The sequence below is a fragment of the Microcaecilia unicolor genome, chromosome 5, assembly GCF_901765095.1.
Source record: "Microcaecilia unicolor chromosome 5, aMicUni1.1, whole genome shotgun sequence".
NCBI classification, from domain to species: domain Eukaryota; kingdom Metazoa; phylum Chordata; class Amphibia; order Gymnophiona; family Siphonopidae; genus Microcaecilia; species Microcaecilia unicolor.
Window position 1 is genome coordinate 271,832,408 of NC_044035.1, and position 20,622 is coordinate 271,853,029.

Sequence of the window (20,622 nt, forward strand, 5' to 3'; positions counted from 1 at the left end):
AGAGCAATCTTCCAGTCTTCTGTGGTATTTACAGTATAGGCATTGCAAGCTTCACATACATACAGTTTAATACTTGTAATCTGATAAACAGGGCCGCTGGAAAGATATTGGGTGCCCTAGGCAAACCTTCATTCTTGTGATGCCCTTCACGCCCCCCCCCCCCCCCCCCCCAGTTATATACCTACTTATCAATATCAGCTATGGTATAACAATTATACTTTCACACATTCTGGAGCTACCCCAGTAACAGCAACACAATTTTCCCACTACCAGACACTTTGGAGATAACACAAAACACAACAAAAATATATTTGAAACCTATATAGCAAATCTGCCATATCAAAACTGGACTACCTCCCAGGACTCAAACATCAAAACTCCTGTTATAATAGACCCTAGAATAGTGTAGCGCCCCCAGTGGCGGTAAGATGTAATTACTATGAAAATTATTTTTCAAGTCACGGTTGATTCCCTGTTTATCCAACCACTGAGGGGGGACACAGAAAAAAATGTTTAATGTGGTGAACAATTTTCCTGGACCCTTTACAGCTTCAATTAATATGCAAAGCACAAAGTGTCAGTAAATAGCTTTATTGCATCAATCAATTGGCGGAGCAGGTGGGGGGAAGAGGGGGTGGTGATTGGGAGGAGAGGATAGGGGAGGGCAGACTTGTACGGTCTGTACCAGAGCCGGTGATGGGAGGCGGGACTGGTGGTTGGGAGGCGGGAAATACTGCTGGGCAGGCTTATATGGTCTGTGCCCTGAAAAGGACAGGTACAAATTCAAGGTAAGGTATACACATATGAGTTTGTCTTGGGCAGACTGGATGGACCATGCAGGTCTTTTTCTGCCGTCATCTACTATGTTACTATGTTACTATGTAATTCGATAACTATATAAAATGCAGTGAAAAGTGCTATAGTTGAAGTGCAATGAACTAGAAATAGAATGCTTTCTAATAACAAGTCAAGTTTTCTTTTTTTAAACTAACAGAACCAAACAATTCTCTCTTCAAGACAATCTAACTCTTCAACACCACTTACTCAGAAATACAGATGTAAATCAGTTAAGTGTCTATTTTCTAAACATTTAACCTTTTTTTAGTTGTCAAGTTTTAATTATTCTTTTTCTCCTTTTTCAAAAGAATTGATTCTTTGTGGTTACTCTTATATCTTTCAGGTAATTAACTTCCAAGATCTTTAACCAGTTCGGTAAGTACATACTAATTCTTTCAGTACTATCAGAGTTCTAATCATATGTATAGTTTTTTTCTTGGTGTGCAGATGATGTTATAGTCACTTATCTGCGTCCATTTCTTCAAAGTTTGTTTGCGTGGGGGCCCGAAGTTTATCTTCTGGACTCAATCATCTGGACTCGGTTCAAAGTGTGTTTTTCTTGCTTGTTTCTTGTCTTTAATAAAACTGAATAGAAAAAATACCCTATCTCCCTTGACTTTTTTACCAAATATTCCTTACTCTGGGTCAGGGATTTCACTGTGGCCAATTAAGTATAGACAAATAAAAAATAATTAATTATTCCCTGGCAGCCCCCTATTCTTTTAACTGTCACCCTCCCTCAGCTTAACTGCCTCTGGACCCCCCCCCCCCCCGACCATAAAAATCAGATTTTTAAACTGTTCAGGGAAGGCCTGAAAAATAACATTACAAAAACTAAATTAAATTAAAGTATGGCCCTAGGGTCTCTTGCCTTGTCCCCTGGACGTCCACCCTGGGGTCCATGAGCTTTTTCGGGGTCCCGGTATACCCCCCAGCGCCACCGACATTTTTGGCGCAGTAGGCCGCAGAAGCCCGCCAGGGAACCTCAAAAATCGAGGCCCTGGCTTCACTTTGCGGCCTACCGGAGCTCCTGGGCCTGATCCGCGCATGCACCAGATCCACCGGATCCAGGGCGCATGTGTGGACCAGGCCCGGAGCCGGCCACTTTCTTCACTGCCCTGCTCCTCCAGCTTTGCGGCGGCGTGCCACTCGCACCTGCCGCATGTAATGTTCAACTGCAGCAGCCCTCTTCAGCCTCCGGGTTTGCTCCGGTCCCGAAACGGGACCCAAAAACGATGGAGCAAGCCTGGGCCAGCCGGAAAACACTGGCCACCAACAGAAAAATGACCCAGATGGGCCAAAAAAACAGCCCGAAAACCACAGGACCCTAAAAGGGTCTCAAAAAGAATGGGGCACACTCAAAAACAGCCCTCAAGAGGGAGATGGACTCCAGAGCCACAGAACAGCCCCCAAACTGACCATGGACCCCACAGCAGCGCCCAGCATGGCCAAAAGACCACCAGGACCACCCGGAGCCCAGGTAAACCCTGGAAGGGGCCACATTTAACTTTTTATTTTTTAAATACCCTTTACAATAGCAATACACCTCTTACTACTGTGAGTGAAGCCAGGCTCTGCATGTAGTGAAACGCTAGAGAAAGAGAAACAGTAATATTTTTCCTCTCAAATGGTGCAAAAGACAAACCAGTCAATATTCAGCCAGAGGCAGTCAGCTTTTTACCAGGTACTTGTGACCTGGATTGACCACTGTTGGAAGCAGGATACTGGGCTACAGGGGAGAAATGACTTTTCATGCAGTGCCCGAGGGCCCAGAGCAGTTGGGGGGCCCAGTGCTTCCTGCCCCATGTATCTATTTCTCACTCTGTTTTCCCCCTGCCTCAGGGTCTGGCACGCACTACTTCTCTCTCTGAACTCCTCTCCCTCCCTTGCCCGCGGCCTGATTTCTCCTGCTGTTTCTGACACCCCTCCCCTTTAAAACTTGCATTTCTGTGGTAGATTGCCAGTGACTCCCTTCAGCTGTCTGTGGCTGAGCTCGCAGCCTGCTCTCTATGCATCCCGCCCCTTCTGATGCAACTTCCTACATCCTAATTCCACAAGGGTGAGATGCAGCAGGATGTCAGTAGAGAGCAGGCTGCGAGCTCAGCAGTGGTAGACAGCTGAAGGAATCGCTGCTGTTCTGCAACAGTAATGCAGGTTTTAAAGGAGAGGGGAGGGGGTTGGACACATGAGGAAATACTAGGCCACGGGTGGGAAGGAAGGAGAGGGTTCTGGGGTTGGCGGGCCTGGTCAGTTGATGGTTTAAATACCATGTAAAAAACGCCAGTGCCATGTTTTTTCAAGCTTCACGGTTGGAAAGTCAAGGAGTTGATAAGTAATAGTGGGGAATCGCCTTACGTTGAGGGTGTTGAGGGGTTCTTTACATCAATATGGAAAAGTATTGTTTGGGCAAGAAAGATGCTGAATAACTATTCATAAACTGAGATTGAATATCTTTTTTATTTTTTAGGTGTACTTCCTTGAAACAGCTTATGCGAAACATATGCCATGTCAGACTGTTTTGCCCCTGAGCCTACAAAAGCTAAGTTTTTCATTTAAACTAGTTACAACATTTTGAATTAAAGTTTAAGAAGATATTAAATGGGAAATAGTTATAAAATATAACAAGTTGAATATAAAAAGAGCAATGACAAGTGCTGTGCTTGATTCTTGAAACTATGAAAACTCCTTATTAGTTTCAAGTTGCACAACTGAGGTCTATTTAAATCATTAGAAAAATCTTTGTTTTGATATTACACCTTTGGACTCTAGTGTATGTTTGGATGATATACAGTTTCTCTAGAGTTGGAGTTAACATATTGCCATATTTATTGAAGTTTAACTTTTAATGCAGCAAATAAGGTAGAGCAATTAATGTCATATTAATAGGCATTACCTGCATTTGTATTAAGGGAGCAATTCTATAAATGGTGCTAAAAATTAGGTGTCCCAAATCTGTAAGTTAAGACAGTGTTCTATAATGTCATCTGGGCACTAGATTCCATTATAGAATAGAACCTAAGTTGGTATTTGGGCACCAACATTTAGACATTCAAATTTAGGCGCCTACATTTACACCATGTAAAAGGCAGGTGGAAGTGTGGCATCTAAATTTTGCACCTAGGCACAAAACTTACAGGGGGAGCAAGGGGGAGAAGGACAGGGTTTGATATTAAGAGGAACTTTCTGTCAAGGTAGTTACATTCTCAAGCAAATTACCCATAGGGTAACAGAATGTCTACCAATATAGATTTTTATGAGTCTTTTCTTAAATTTCAAGAGGTCTTTTTTATTTTGAGAAGGCTGTACGTTGCACTGTTACATGCAGTACGATTCACCACTAGAAAAAAAAATGTTGTCAAGTCATAAGCAGTATACACAGGTCACATTTCTCTGACCATGTGATTCCAAATTAACTATTATGTTTTCATTTTGAAATTTTATAACTTTTTCTCCCGTGGGCCCAGTATTCAGAAAATGCTGAGCTCCTAACTGTTGGCATCTAACAGGCTTAATTTCGAAAGTGATCACTGGCCATCTTCTGACATAAATCGGGAGATGGCCGGTGATCTCTGAAAAACGGCCAAATCGGTATAATCGAAAGCGGCTTTTTTGACAGCATCTCCGCTTTCCCGTCGCCTCGCTGTCAAAAGTTCAAGTGGGCGTGTCAACGGTGTAGCGAAGGCGGGACATGGGCGGGCATGGGCATGGCTACTAGATGGCCAGCTTTCGCGGATAATGGAAAAAAAAGCAGCGTTAAGCAGTATTTCGCCGGTTTTACTTGGTCCTTTTATTTTCACGACCAAGCCTCAAAAAGGTGCCCCAGCTCACCAGATGACCAGCGGACGGAATGGGGGATGACCTCCCTGTACTCCCCCAGTGGTCACCAACCCCCTCCCACACTAAAAAACACAATTATAAACATATTTTGCCAGCCTCTATGCCAGCCTCAAATGCCGTACCCACCTCCATAACAGCAGAATGTGTTCTATCCTCTGACAGCCTTTCCCAGGTTGTGATCTGGCTCTCGGGTGAGTGTGACACCTTTTCTGTTAGGTGCACTGCAGAGTCACATCAGCAATGCATTGTGGTGGGTGTAGGGTAGTGGGCTCTACTCCCCTGGTGCTTTTCCCCTGCTTACTGGGTCAGAGTGTGTCCAGTTTTGTTTCCGGTAGTCCATGAGGTAGTAGCCATTTTTGTAAGCCAGTTTTAGATCCCTTTCTTGTGTTACCCACGTTAGAGAACTTAGTTATTACCTTGAATGTTGCTGAAAGAGGGCATTGTACACCATTCTGCCAGCTCTGACCTACTGCTAATCTCAGTACCAGGGAGACTCTTTGCCAGTGGGGCACAACCTCTGACCTGCAGTTAACTGTGAGTAAACGTGCTTATTCAAATAAAGGACTTTTTCAAAGAGATTAGTCTTCAGGTGTCAACTGGTGTGCCAAGGTTATACAGTAGCAACAAGTCCTAGAGGCCTGCGTGTATGCAGGTCCCTGGAGCACTTTTAGTGGGTACCGCAATGCACTTAAGGCAGGTGGACCCAGGCCCATCCCCCCCTCACCTGTAACACTTGTGCTGGTAAGTGGGAGCCCTCCAAAACCCACTGTACCCACATGTAGGTGCCTCATTCACCCCTAAGAGCTACGGTAGTGGTGTAAATTTGTGGGTAGTGGGTTTTTGGGGGGGGGAGGTTGGGGAGGGTTGGGGGGCTCAGCACCCAAAGTAAGGGAGCTATGCATGTGGGAGCTTTTTCTGAAGTCCACCACACTGATCCCTAGGGTGCCCAGTGCACTACAAATGCTGGCTCCTCCCACGACCAAATGCCTTTGATGTCGCCGGGTTGGAGATGGCCGGCATTTTTTTCCATTATCACTGAAAAACAAAACCGGCCATCTCAAACCCGGCGAACTCTGGCATTTGGCCGGGCTAAACCGTATTATTGAAAAAAAAAGATGGCTGGCCATCTTTTTCAATAATACGGTTCCAGCCAGCCGTAGTGCCGCCACCAAAATAGATTGCCGACGATCTATTTCGCTGGCAACGTTCGATTATGCCCCTCCACGTTATCCTACTAAGGGCCCTGTTTACTAAACTGCGCTATAGGCGCAGTAACATTTTTAGCACATGCTAAAAATTAGCATGCGCTAATGCTAGAGACACCCATATATTTCAATGGATGTCTCTAGCATTAGCGTGTGCTAAAAACGCTAGTGCACCTTAATAAACAGGGCCCTAAATTTGTGCTTTGTTATCTGCCAAATTTAGAAGCATAACTTTTCAGCTGAAAATTCATCTTAATTTATGAGCTTAAAAGTTGTGCTCATAAATTTAGGCCTGCTATTCATTTGCCTACATTTATGAGTCCAATTTATGAGCCTAGCACTGAAAATCAGTGTTAACCTCCTAACTTCTTTTCCCCACTCTAAATCTGCCCCTGTTGCCACCCACTTTTTATGCTCTTAAATTTAGTGAAATTTTGAGTGAAGATTTGTGCACCTACTCCTAGTAAATTTACAAAGATGCCAATTTATGAGCATAACTGTCAACGGGGCTCTTTTACTAAAGCTTAGTGCACTCTAATTCTGTTAGCACATGCTAAGTTTTAGCAAGAGGGCCAAAAACTTAGGAACATAAATTCTATGAATATTGGGCCCTGTATTGCTTAGGAAATAGTAAGTTGAACAATAAGAAAACTATTAATCATCCCCCCATGACAGTTCCATGCTATGGTCATTATTGAAGTGTCATCTGTTTGATTAGGCCGTGTAATGTATCCTGTCTGTCCTGATTTAGATTGTAAGCTCTTTTGAGCAGGGACTGTCTTTTCTTCATATTACATTGTGAAGCGCTGCGTACGACTAGTAGTGCTATAGAAATGATTTATAGTAGTAGTAGTACCTATCATCATTACAAAAGGAAGCCAAGTCAAATCACAGTTCTTTTGCCACCTTTGCTGTTGTGGCTTCTATTTGTTTTGTGCAAGGCTTGCTCTTCCATGAATTTACATTCACCATTGTTACAGGAAAATACAAGACATGGCATAGGATATAATATATAACAGAAAAATATTACAACCATCACAGCCCAATCACTGGGAAAGACGATGGTACCTATCAAAGAAAAAAAAAACAGAATCAGAAAGGAAGGTACCGACAGGTGCAAAAATAAACTTGAAATCACCCTATCCCTAACTCTATGAAGAAACATTGGGGTCCTTTTACTAAGATGCGTAGGCAGCTACACGTGTATAACGCGTGTCAAATTAGAGCTACCACCCAGCTACCGCTTGCCCCGGGAGGTAATTCTAATTTTGATGCGCGTCCAAAACATACGGCATTACTACCTGGTTAACACGTGAGACCTTACCGCTAAGTCAATGGGTGGTGGTAAGGTCTCAGGCCCAAAATGGATGTGCACTGATTTTTATTTTTCCGCACATCCATTTTCGGCATAGAAAGGCCTTTTTTTGCAGGTGTGCTGAAAAATGGACCTGCGTGCGTCCAATACATGCGTCTACAGCAGAACAGGCCATTTTCAGTGCACCTTAGTAAAAGGGCCCCGTTATTGGACATTTCAGTTGCTGATCTTTGCAAAAAAAAACTCCCTCCTCTACTGCCGAAGTAACCAGACATTTACAAGAGAATTTAAGGGAAAAAAAAGTGGCCCCCCAGGCTAAGAGCACAATCAGCTCTTTCAGTGTGCCCTGTGGTAGATGTCCAAGATAGTTACGTGCAGCAAAAACTACCTGGATGTCAGGAGATGGATTTGATGAGAAACCTTCTATTCCTGTGTTCCTATAATTTTATGAAAAAAACAGCACCACGGGCCTTTAAAATGGAACAAAGTTCTTTAATGAATGAGCCTTGACCCGACACGGGCCGTGTTTCGGTGACTAGCACCTGCGTCAGGGGTCACAGTGATGACGTGGAAAACTTGGGGAATAACTCGAATATTTTCATCTACAATATTCCTTACCCCACGTCTCATGTAGTAAAAGCTACAAAGCACCAAGGCACTTTCACTTTCTGTATACAGCTTTTACTACATGAGACGTGGGGTAAGGAATATTGTAGATGAAAATATTCGAGTTATTCCCCAAGTTTTCCACGTCATCACTGTGACCCCTGACGCAGGTGCTAGTCACCGAAACACGGCCCGTGTCGGGTCAAGGCTCATTCATTAAAGAACTTTGTTCCATTTTAAAGGCCCGTGGTGCTGTTTTTTTGTTTGGACTTTAGTTTGTACTTTGTTCCCTCTCTTTTGTTATACCTATAATTTTATGAACATTTTGAGAAAGTTTGTTCTCATCAAAAGAGTAGCCAAACAAAGATGTTCTCCCAGACAAAATTCTATTGAATGCTGTTTTCCAGAGGAGGGCGCTAGCAGCATTACCAATACTTCTCAATTGGAAGGATGGTTATTTGTGCTGCTCTGTCCATGGCACCTTCCAGGCTTTTGCTTGTGATTTGATAGTCACAGATGACTGGTTATTTATTGTTTCAACAACATGGATCAGCGGATCCTGATAATATACTGCTCTCGAGCATCATTATTTCACTCTGCAACACACAATTCAGATTTGATGAAAACAACTTTTGTGGATCACCAGTCATGATTTTTCTCTTTTCATTTTGTGTAGTTTTATGAGAAAAAATTGTGATCAAATGCACATGAAGCAGGATGAAGTAGAAATGGTTTAAGCTATTCATTTCTTCTTAAAGCAATAGGCAGCCTCAGAGTGTGGGCTTTGACTTTCTGGCTTTGATTAATCCCAATCCATGCAACTGAAGCACCATCCTACCCAGCTGTTGCCAACAAATGCATATGTGCATTTGAATGTTGCCACCTATAAGTATAAACATTGCACTCTTCAAGAGACACCTTACAAAATGGATGAGAGTTTGGGAACGCTATAGGCCAACTGATATACATCAGAACCAGGACATGTGAAAACCAGAGCACACTACAAAGTCCATATAACAGCCATTCCTACCCCAGTCCTTGGGGTACACCTAGTCCTATTAGGTTTTTAGGATATCCACAATGAACATTCATAAGTTAGATTTGCATGCAATTGAGGCAGTGAATGCAAATCTACCTCATGTATATTCATTCTGGGTATCCTGAAAACCCAATGGTACCTGGTGTTGGGAATGTCTGCCATATAACATGGTTTGATATAATGTGGGATTCTTATAATGCAGTCAAGAGAGTTGGACCTTTTTTTTTTTGCTATTACATATTACACTGTTAGACCTGATAGAGCCTGCCTCGGTGGGATTATATGGGATATAAATGTTCACAATAAATAAATAAATAAATAAATATAACATAAATACACAAATTCATTCCCTATGAGGAAAGGCTAAAGCAGCTAGGGCTCTTTAGCTTGGAGAAAAGACGGCTGAGGGTAGATATGATAAAGGTCTATAAAATAATGAGTGGACTGGAATGGGTAGACATGAATCGTCTGTTTACGCTTTCCAAAAATACTAGGACTAGGGGACACACAATGAAGCTAGAAAGTGGTAAATTTAAAAGGAATTGGAGAAAATATTTCTTCACTCAACGTGTAATTAAACTCTGGAATTAATTGCCAGACAGTTAGTAAAAGCAGTTAGCTTAGCGGGGTTTAAAAAAAGGTTTGGATGGCTTTCCTAAGGAAAAGTCTATAGACCATTATTAAAATGGACTTGGGGAAAATCCACTGCTTATTAAGCAGCATAATATGTATCGTACTGTTTTGGGGATCTTGCCAGGTACTTGTGACCTGGATTGGCCACTGTTGGAAACAGGATGCTGGGCTTGATGGACTTTCGGTCTGTCCTAGTATGGCAATAGTTATGTATTTATTTACAACGTGGTCATATGTCTTGGACCCCAATGTTTATGTTTATTGAAAAAGCTTGATTACCTGCTCACCCTTCCTGGACCAGAGCAGTTTGCAATAAAATTCAAATAAAAGAAAAGCAGACAAGGAAAGGAACACCATAGAATGATAGGACAGCCCTACTACAAGCACACAGAAGTCACATTCAGTCCTAACAGCTATAATAGCAGAGAAGGCATTTTAATTACTCTATCCCCTAGGTTACAGATTAAATGCTAATTTGATGTAGTAAATTTTCAGTAGACCCTTAAACTTCTTACAATTCATCTACCCCCTGATTTCCTTAAGCAAATAATTCCACAGTGCAGGGGCCTGTCAAAAGGATGCTCTGTTCCTCATAGATGCTCAATGAGCATTCCTTGGGGGAGGGGGGGAGGTTGCCATCCTGAAATCCTGCAGAGAGGTTAAGCACCTATGTAAGAAGTAAAAAAAAAAAAAGCGCGTTTATTGTAAACCTATTTTATAAAAGCAATCACATCGGCAAGATCATAACCTCAGAATGGGGCAATTTGAATGGAAGAACAGAATTCGTTGCCGGAGAACGTGGTGAAGGCGGTTAGCTTAGCAGAGTTTAAAAAGGGGCTAGACGGTTTCCTAAAGGACAAGTAACTATGTTACTATGTATGTTACAAGTCCATAAACCACTACTAAATGGACTTGGGAAAAATCCACAATTCCAGGAATAACATGTATAGAATGTTTGTACGTTTGGGAAGCTCGCCAGGTGCCCTTGGCCTGGATTGGCCGCTGTCATGGACAGGATGCTGGGCTCGATGGACCTTTGGTCTTTTCCCAGTGTGGCATTACTTATGTACTTATGTACAGAAGAGATGTGACTGGTGCAATTATCATAATGAAAATTGAAGTGGAGGGGGTAACTCCCTTGAGACAGCCAATCTGGCCAAACATGAATTCATGTTGGGTTTCTGTTTTCTGCCACAACAACGTCCTCTATATCTGTTAAACACATTCATCATGCACTCCATTTTGACCATGTCTTCCCCCTTCTCTACCTTAAACACTGGCTGCCCGTCTCCTCCCGTATTCGTTTCAAACTGCTTATGATAGTCTTCAAATGCTGCTCCCCTTCTGCCCCTGCCTACTTAAACACTTTCCTGGTTCCTTACTCCCCCTTCCATCTTCTAGGTTCCTCCTCTGATAATCTTCTCTGCATTCCCTCTCCCTTGGTGCTCCGCCTTTCTCTCTCACCTGACACAGCCTTTAGCAACCTTAGTCCTGGGCTCTGGAATTCCCTTCCTCCCTCCTTCAGATCTGCCACCTTCCTTCAAACCTTCTCAAAACTTTCCTTTTTTCTGCTGCTTTTGACTCCTCTTCCAGCTAGTCTCCTCTCCCTGTCTGCTTTGCCATATCCTGTCTTTTCTGCACCTATTCTCCAAGATCTCTTACACCTCTTTATTCTCCCTACTACCTTTGTCCACCAGCATCGTGGCCTTGTGATTGTTTGTACACCGCTTAGTCATCAGTATTGGATTTATTTGCAGTATATCAAATGCTTGAATTAAATAAATAAATAAATTGAATCTCTGCATAAAATAAAGAGTTATTTTTGGAGTAATGAATGATATTTAAAATGGAAAAGAAGGATCAGTGAAGAATATATAGCCTACTGCTTTTGAGAAGGAGAAAGGTTTGAAAGGCTGATCCTAAAAAATGTATATATATATATATATATATATATATATATACATACAGTGCATTTTTCTAGCAAAAAAGGTGCCAGTACTCAAATGCCAGACCACCCTTCAGGGGTGGGGTGATCACTGAGGGACCTACCCCACTCTAGCAAGGCCCCCTGCAACTAGTCACAGAATCTATGACAAGGCAGAATTGGTATGTTGAGCCCAAGCTCTTTTATTAAAACTTGGGGACCGTGGGTCAAATTGAGCAGACAATGGAAAAGGTGCCGGTACTCAGTACCCCCAAGTACCCCCTCAAAAAAGCCCTGTATATATATATATATACATAGACCCCCCTAATTCTATATATAGTGCCTAAAATTGAGTATGCAAACTTAGGTGCATGCCCAAATTGCGTGTGCAATTTAATTGCTTTACCAAATTAGCACTGATAATTGGGTGCTAACAATCAATTACTGGTACTAATTGTCAATAATTGGAATTTATATATACATCTTTATAACTGTTATTTTATAAAGACATGAGTGGAAATTTTTCTATGTGGATCTGAAAAGGGGGTGTGGCCATGGGAGGGGCATGGGTGGGTCAGGGGTATTTCTAAGATTTGTGCACAGTGTTATAGAATTTGGGGGATTCACTCCTAATTTAGGCATGGGGGATTCTCACCAGGGCTCAGTTGGTGTAAATCCTTATGCCCAAAATTGGGCATGGATCCTGGCGCTAAGCGCTATTCTATAAATAGTGCCTAAGTTGGAACACCATTTATAGAATAGTGCTTAGTGCACGTATTTTTTGGAACCCAAATTTGGGCGCCATTTACAGAATTAAGTCCAGAATGATCTCAAATACTACTTTATTCATTTGAAGTGGAACCGTGGGTATGATATTGATAGTGGTAGTTTATAAAGGCAGCATAGAATTAAATAGGATCCAGAACTGGCTTGAATAGCATGCAGCTGCCAACACGTATAGTTATACATGCTCTGAAGCTGAGGTAAATGTGTATGTTTATTCTGTTTGAGTGATCATGTGTTAATTTGCACGTGTCACAACTCTGTCCCTGTTCCAGTCAAACCATGTCCCCATGAAAGCCTGCATGCGCATAAGCACATCTCTTGACCCCATGACTAGATATATACATACATACCACTAGGGGCATAGCTACGCAGGGCCATGGGGGCATGGCCCCCCCCCCCCGCAGACCTTTTCGATCCTCCCTTCCCGCTGCCGCCAACCATCCCCTGCTGCCTTCAGGTACCTGTGCTGGCAGGGGTCTCCAACCCCCGCCAACCGAAGTCGTCTTCAGTGCCAGTCTCTGGGCCGGCTCATTGCTGCAGCTGATCTGGAAGGAGTCGTCCTGACGTCCTGCATGTTTCTACGCGCCCGGAGACTGGCGCTGAAGAGGACTTCGGCTGGTGGGGGTTGGTGATCCCCGCCAGCACAGGTACCTGTTGGCGGCGGGAGAAGGTTGGCGGCGGCAGGAAGGAGGGTTTGGTGGCGCTGGGGGGAGATTCAAAAGTGGCGGTGGCAGTGGCGAGGGGGGGAGGGGTCGGCGGCATCGGGGGAGGCTAAAATGTGCCTCCTCACCTCGGGCTCTGGACCCCCTTCCTGCTGAAGTCTGGCTACGCCCCTGCATACCACTAGATAATTTTATAAAAGGCTTTTTTCCACATTTATAACAGGCTTTACATGAGGAAAAGCCTCTATAAAATCACCGCCTCTCCCTTCCCCCATGAGCACAGGAGGTAATTATTAATTGGTATAACCACTATATGACCCTTGCTTAACTCCTATGTAAAGCACCCTTGACACAAGCATGGAAACTTTTTACGCAGCAACATACTAAGCCAAAAAAATAATGAAACCCTCCAACAAAACTCTGGCTTTAATAAAACATTGCTATGAGTGTCATTTTCAAATTGGCATCTCTCATTGCCTATGGCAAAACTCACCTCCCCCCGCCTGTCACTGATTCATCCATTTATCTCAAGGATTTAAAACATAGATCATGTGCCAGAATTTCAGGATAACTATAACACAGCTGTAATGGAGTTAATAGGTTAGCATTCTTCAAGAATAGCTTCTTTTATACCTGTTATTGAAGTCAGTAGGAAAATATTAGATTATACATTTTTTCAGTCTCTGGAAGGATTTACAGCACACTGTTATTTACCAGTGACTTCACATCTTCCAAAGGTTCCTCATTCTGATAAAATCTTGATTCCACCAAGGCCACTAGGCAAAGGCTTAGCATAGCCTGATAATTAAAAATGTGTAACAAAACATTCTGTATTTTATTCATTTTTATTTCCCATTTACTCCTTCTTCCAGTTCATTGCAAGTTGAGGTGCTTTTGACTGGACCCCTTAGAAATAATTCAAAGATGCTGTACAGGAGCTTTGGAGACCAACTAGGTGTGGTTCGTGGCTCAGCCTCTTTTTTCTTCCTATACCCACCCTTGGCTTGGCATGAATAGACATGGGATATGCTTGGAAGGAAGCTAGCGTTGCTGGTCAAGAAAGATGGGTTCTTGAGGTAGTACTGTAAGCTGGATCCCAGAGGGATTGTAATGCAGAGGGTGCAGTATAAGTAGGGATGGGAGGCCAGTGCTGCCCAAAGAAGTATGGGTGAAGGCTCGACTTGAGGGAGTGTGGGCTAGCACCAGATGGCGGCGCCAACCACAGCATCGCCTTGGCTGGCCTCTGGATGGCAGGCTGAGGACTAGAAACACAAATGGTGAACTGTGCCTGGCTCAGGGCAGGTTATTTATTATATGGACATACAATGAAGATGCAACCTTCTACGCCATACCTTGTGTTGTGTAATTATTAAGGGTACTAAGGAGGTGAGGGAAGGGAACATACTGGATATACTGGATTACTGAAAAGCAACTCTATTTTTTCTCATAGCTAATTCTAGTGCTACTGTTTGAGCAAGCACTAAGCCTTACCCTAAACTGAGTATCTGACTGAACAGGTCTGGAGCAAGGATATTAGGCACCCTAGGCAAACCTTTAATCTTGGGCCCTCAACCTTCCCTCTTCCCTCAATCTAGCATCTCACTGCACCTTCTCTTTCCCCCAGAATCTTCCTATGCTGTCCTCAACCATCATGGATCAGCAATCCTCCCTCTCTTTCCCTACCCCCCCCCCCCATCAATCCAGTATCCCATACCCACCTACTTGTTGGTCCAGCAGGAACAAGCAGGCAAGCTGGTAGCTAAACAACAAGGAAACACAGGGCCTTAGCACATGCACATACTGAAGGCTGCCATGTCCCCACCCACTCCATAAAAGGAAGAGCCATTGAGGATTGATCTTGGGGGGGGGGGGGGGCACGGGTGTTGGAGATGGATGTTGATGCTGGTGGGAAAGTCAGCTGAGGGTCTGATCCTGATGCTAATGGGAGGTGTCAGGGAGGATCTGATGCTTGTGGAGGGGACTTGTACTGCAGGTTAGAGTGTGTGTGGATTCTGGTGCAGCAGTTTAAAAAAGCTACTCTTATGCATTTGTGGAGTATGCTGCATATTTTGTTACCACATCATTGCTCCTATGGGAAGTGGAGAGGCATGCATATATTATACAAGAGGCTCTGTGTTGGGCACAGCCTTTGTAAAGTATGCTGGAAATATTCCGCATTCTAACCTTACCTGTATATCTGAATTCCCTTCTCCACAACCTTTCTAAAACTGGACTGTAAACCAGCTATGATGTCTTGGATACCTTCCTGGGGTAGACCAGTTGGTTGGCGGGTTGTGCTTATATCCTTCAGAATGGAGCTTAATTAGGCTTGCCCAATGCCTGTGTAATTCCTGAAATTGCTTCTTATTAAAGACAGTATTTCTTTGTCACATGAGCACTATCCATCAGTCAGAAAGACAAAATAGCTGACTGCGTGCATTTATGTTGACTGTTCCCCACATCTTAGACACACTAATGCAGTCCTCTTAAATAAGTATTGGAAATATAAGTAATATTTAAAACAGAACATTTAATTGATACCATATAGTTTGAGGATTATCTAATCAGATGGTTAATAAAATAGCAACATAAAAGAAATTATATGATGGTGCTTTACCTATATGGAAGCTCTCTTTAAGCAGCAAGGCAGAACAATAATCCTCTTGATTGAATAATTGTAAAGCCTGTAAAGGTTGCACCTCTTGTGGTCTGTATCTTAGCACAGCGTGATTTGCAGTTCTGCCCTCTGAAAACCACTTTGAAAAATTAGAAAGAATAAATTATTAAGTATGTGGAACCTCTGGTTGCCAAATACTAATGTTTCCAATCCAGCATTACTGTTATAGCAATAGAATGTAGCAGGGAAAGCAGTAAGATTTAAGACCAAGAGATTAAGGGGCTCAGTTTCAAAACAAATGTCCAAAAAAACATCATAAAGTGGTAGATGGACGTTTTTCTCTTAAAAACATTCAGGTTGCGATTTTCGACACTACCATTTTAGATGTTTTTCTCCACAATTCATCCAAATTTCAAGGGTAGTGTTGGGAGGGTGTTTTGGGCAGGACTTGAGCAGGACATGGGACAGTGGTCACAGACCCCTCCCATCCCCCTAAGACGTGACAGTGACAGTATATAGCAGGCTCTATGGCAGCTTCAGATATGATAGCTATTGGTTATTGGACAGAAAACAGAGGGTAGGGTTAAATGGTCATTTCTCTCAATGGAAGAGGGTGAACAGTGGAGTGCAGGGACCAGTGCTATTATGTTAAATAGCACTGGTCCCCGGACTGAATGTCTTAAAGGAAAATTGCAGTTAGAGATAACACTGGAGATCTGGATCTAAAAGATGAGACTCTGATCAAACACAACCTCAAGAATCTTGATTGAGTTTTTAAGAATAAATTGTACCCCCTTAATAGAGAGGATGAATGGAGCCAAGAGTGCTAACTGCCAAGAGAAGATAATTTCATTTTACAACAGAGATATTTACTGTGCAAGTCACAAATATGCAGTACTGAAGTACCGCAGGTTACTGGCATGTAGTAAATAAACATATAAATTGCTGCAGCTGGAACACTGTCAGGTTCATTTTCGAAAGAGAAGGGCGCCCATCTTTTGACACAAATTGGGAGATGGGTGTCCTTCTCCTAAGGTCGCCCAAATCGGCATAATCGAAAGCCGATTTTGGGCGTCCTCAACTGCTTTCTGTCGCGGGGATGTCCAAAGTTCAAAGGGGCGTGTCGGCACCGTGGCAAAGGCAGGACTGGAGTGTGATTAAGAGATGGGCATCCTCGGCCGATAATGGAAAAAAGAAGGGCGTCCCTGACGCGCACTTGACCGACTTTACTTGGTCCATTTTTTCTTGCGACCAAGCATCAAAAAGGTGTCCAAACTGACCAGCGGAGGAAATCAGGGATGACCTCCCCTTACTCCCCCAGTGGTCAACAACCCCCTCCCATCCCCCCCCCCAAAAACTTAAATTTTTTTTTGCCAGCCTCTATGCCAGCCTCAAATGTCATACGCAGCTCCATGACAGCAGTATGCAGGTCTCTGGAGCAGTTTTAGTGGGTGCAATGCACTTCAGGCAGGAGGACCAAGGCCCATCCCCCCTACCTGTTACATTTGTGGAGGAAACAGTGAGCTCTCCAAACCCCACCACAAACCCACTGTACCCACATCTAGGTGCCGCCCTTCACCCCTTAGGGCTATGGTAGTGGTGTACAGTTGTGGGGAGTGGGGTTTAGAGGGCTCAGCACCCAAAGTAAGGGAGCTATGCACCTGGAAGCAATTTGTGAAGTCCACTGCAGTGCCCCCTAGGGTGGCCGGTTGATGTCCTGGCATGTCAGGGGGACCAGTGCACTACGAATGCTGGCTCCTCCCACGACCAAAGGGCTTGGATTTGGTCATTTTTGAGATGAGTGTCCTCAGTTTCCATTATGGACGAAAACCATTGATGACCATCTCTAAGGTCGACAATCTCAACATTTAGGTCGACCATCTCTAAGGTTGACCTAAATGTTGAGATTTGGGCGTCCCCGACCATATTATCGAAACAAAAGATGGACGCCCATCTTGTTTTGATAATACGGATTTCCCTGTCCCTTCGCCGGGCTGTCTTGCGAGAACGCCCTCATGAAAACTTGGGCGTCCCGTTCGATTATGCCCCTCTGTGTATTCCTCGCCAGTGCAAGGTGAACCCATCCCTAGCACCAATGATCATCTTACCCCACCACAGAGATGCCTCCCCACATATGATACCCTATAGAGATCAAGGCCTTCATGTCCCAATCCCCTCATCCTCTACCCCCTTCTCCTCTACTCCCCGTGACACCTATTTGGCATTTCTCTGGTGCCCAGTGGCGGACAGGAGCCATCCCCAGTTTCTCCTGCCCCATCGAATGCCAGGTTCAAAATAGCACCATCAGCTTCTAGCAGTAGTCTCATTTTACCACCATTAAGGGTCAGACTGCCATATAAAGGAGCGCAAGGTTAAACAAAAACTTCACTATTCAGGTTGCATACTAATGAGGTACTTTCATATATGTATATGCTTTGCATCTCATTTTATTTAGCTCACATTGCACTACCTAAATATATCTTAAAGACAAATAACACACACATTTGCCATTTAATGCATGTTAGTTGGCCAAAATCATGCACTATTCCCTTAACACTTCCACTATGGCAATTTAATTTAACACCCAAGATCCACAATGTATCATATTTCATTGCCCTCATCCATCTGTATCTTGCATCTTGCAAAGAGTTATATATCTTAGTAGAAAATTTTTAAAACTTATCATTAAATTTCCACATGGCTAGGGGGAATACTGGTCAACATGTTTCATCTACTGGCTTTCTCAAGGCACATCCCCAGCAACGCTGAACCACACTCCATACCCCAACCACAGGAAGTTAAGTATTCCCTTAATAGACAGTAGTAACGTCCCCTCTTATTTCTCAGTGCAGCTAATTGTATGTGGGGGCTTCCTCAACACACATACTTTTAGCCATGGAGAAAAGGAATTATTCCTGTGAATGTGTTTAGGTGGGGGAGAAAAAAACAGCATATATACATTTGATTTCCAAAACCATGCATGCTACTTTGTCCTCCCTGCCCCTACACATATGCAGTCTCTGTTAACATGCAAACAATTGGGCACCATTGGAAGAAGGATACTGGGCTAGATGGACCACTGGTCTGACCCAATGTGGCTATTCTTATGTTCTTATAAACAATGTCAGGAAATACTTTTTCACAAAAAGGGTGGTTGATGCCTGGAATGCCCTCCCACAGGAGAGTGTGAAGACAAAAACGGTGTCAGACTTCAAGAATGTGTGGGATAAACACAGAAGATCACTCTACAGAAAAAGGATGTAATCTAATTAAAGCAAAACTTAAATGACCTCATAATTGGAGTGAGCTTTGACAGCAGATTCAGAGGTTGGGAAGTATGACCAATGCCAGGCAGACTTCTATGGTTTGGGTCCTGTAAATGGCAGGGAGAGACAGAGAATAAGTATACCAATGTTTAATCATGAAGAAGTAGAACCTGGGCAGAGTGGCAGATTCAGCTCTGGCCACCTTGTTGGTCAGACTGGATGGACGGTGATGTCTTTATCTGCCAACATTTACTATGTTAAAATAATTAAAATGTAAGCAAATAAGCTGAATAAATTACTGCAGAATTTTAGAAAATTTGCAGCAGAATTATCTGATTCTTGCCACAGGAAATGAGGGCTGTGACTAAAACTAGCCTCTAACAGATCAAATACATAAAAACGTTCTTAGATGTGAAATGTTATACCTTGCCAATGCCTGGGAAAAAATTGGCAGCAATTTTGCTTTCTAATTTGTTGCTCATCTTTTGAAGATGGCCATGTGTCACCCAGGGAACATTTTTTTCTTTTTTATATAGAGAACTGAGTGACATATAAACAGGACCATGAGCTATAATTATATACTGTGTTACCATCAGGGGGAAGTTTTCAGCTAGCAGATCTTGGGATCCCCAACAGCTACCACTAAACGTGTGCTACTGTTGAGTGGGCCTGAGCCCTAAATGGGTGGGCACGAGCCCACCCAGGTCCACCTGTGGCTACGCCACTGCTTTGACATGGCTTAAGTGGTTACGCCTAAAGTTAAGGGCCTTATTATATAACGGTTATGCTCCTAAATTATGAGCATAATCTATGCTCCTAAATTTATGTTCCTAATTTAGGGCCAGTTTTGCTCATTGATTTAGCATACATTTAGGAACACATATCAGGGCCGCCGAGAGATGCCACCGGGCCCAGGGCAAAAAAATGCACCCCTCCACCACTGCTGCCGCTGCCCCCACTTACCTGCCTCTAACTCCACTGCCACCTGCCCGCTGCTGCCACCGCACCCCCCGCCTGGTTCAATATTTCTCTTTTTTCCTTCCTCCCCTTGGTAGTGTTCTGGCTGTGGGCAGCATCAACAAAGAAGCAACTTACCTCTGGCTGGCCTCGGACGTGCTTCCTCTGCTGTGTGTCCCACCTGTGCGGGCACAGGAAGTTGTGTCAGAGGAGGTGGGCCAAAGCAGAGGGAACACATCCGAGACCAGCTGGAGGCAGGTTGCTTTCTTTTTTGATGCTGCCAGTAGCGTGCAGGAACACTGTGAGGGGAGGACGCTTTTGGCCAGGCCCCCCTTGGAGGTTAACCCTGGGGGAATTTTGCCCCCCTCCCATCTCCCCTCTTGGCAGCCCTGGCATAAATTATGCTCCTAAATTTAAGAGCGTAAACTTAGGAGCATAATCTTTATAGAATAAGGCCCTTAGGTCCTTGTAAGTGGAGACTTATGGTAGCATTATATTATGGCAATTACGCATGTCATTCTCATTATAGAATTTATACTTAGTGCACATATTTTAGGCACCTAACTTTAGGGACCCTGTTTACTAACAGCGCGAAGGGTGCGCTAGCATTTTTAGTGCACACTAAATATTAGCAGGCGCTAAACACTAAAGACGCTTATAGGAATATATGGGTGTCTCTAGTGTTTAGCATACACTAAAAACGCTAGCGCGTCTTACTAAACAGGGCCCGTAGGTGACCTGTACAGAATTACTAGTAAAAGAAAAGCACAAATGGGCTTTCAAAAATGGAACAATCAAGACTCCTTTAACGAACAGATTCAACATGGGCCATGTTTTGGCGTGTGTATGTCTGCATCAGGGGTCTGACAAAAGACATAAAATACAATATGAACATAATAAAAATTACAGCAGTAGTGCACATATAAAACATGATAAGC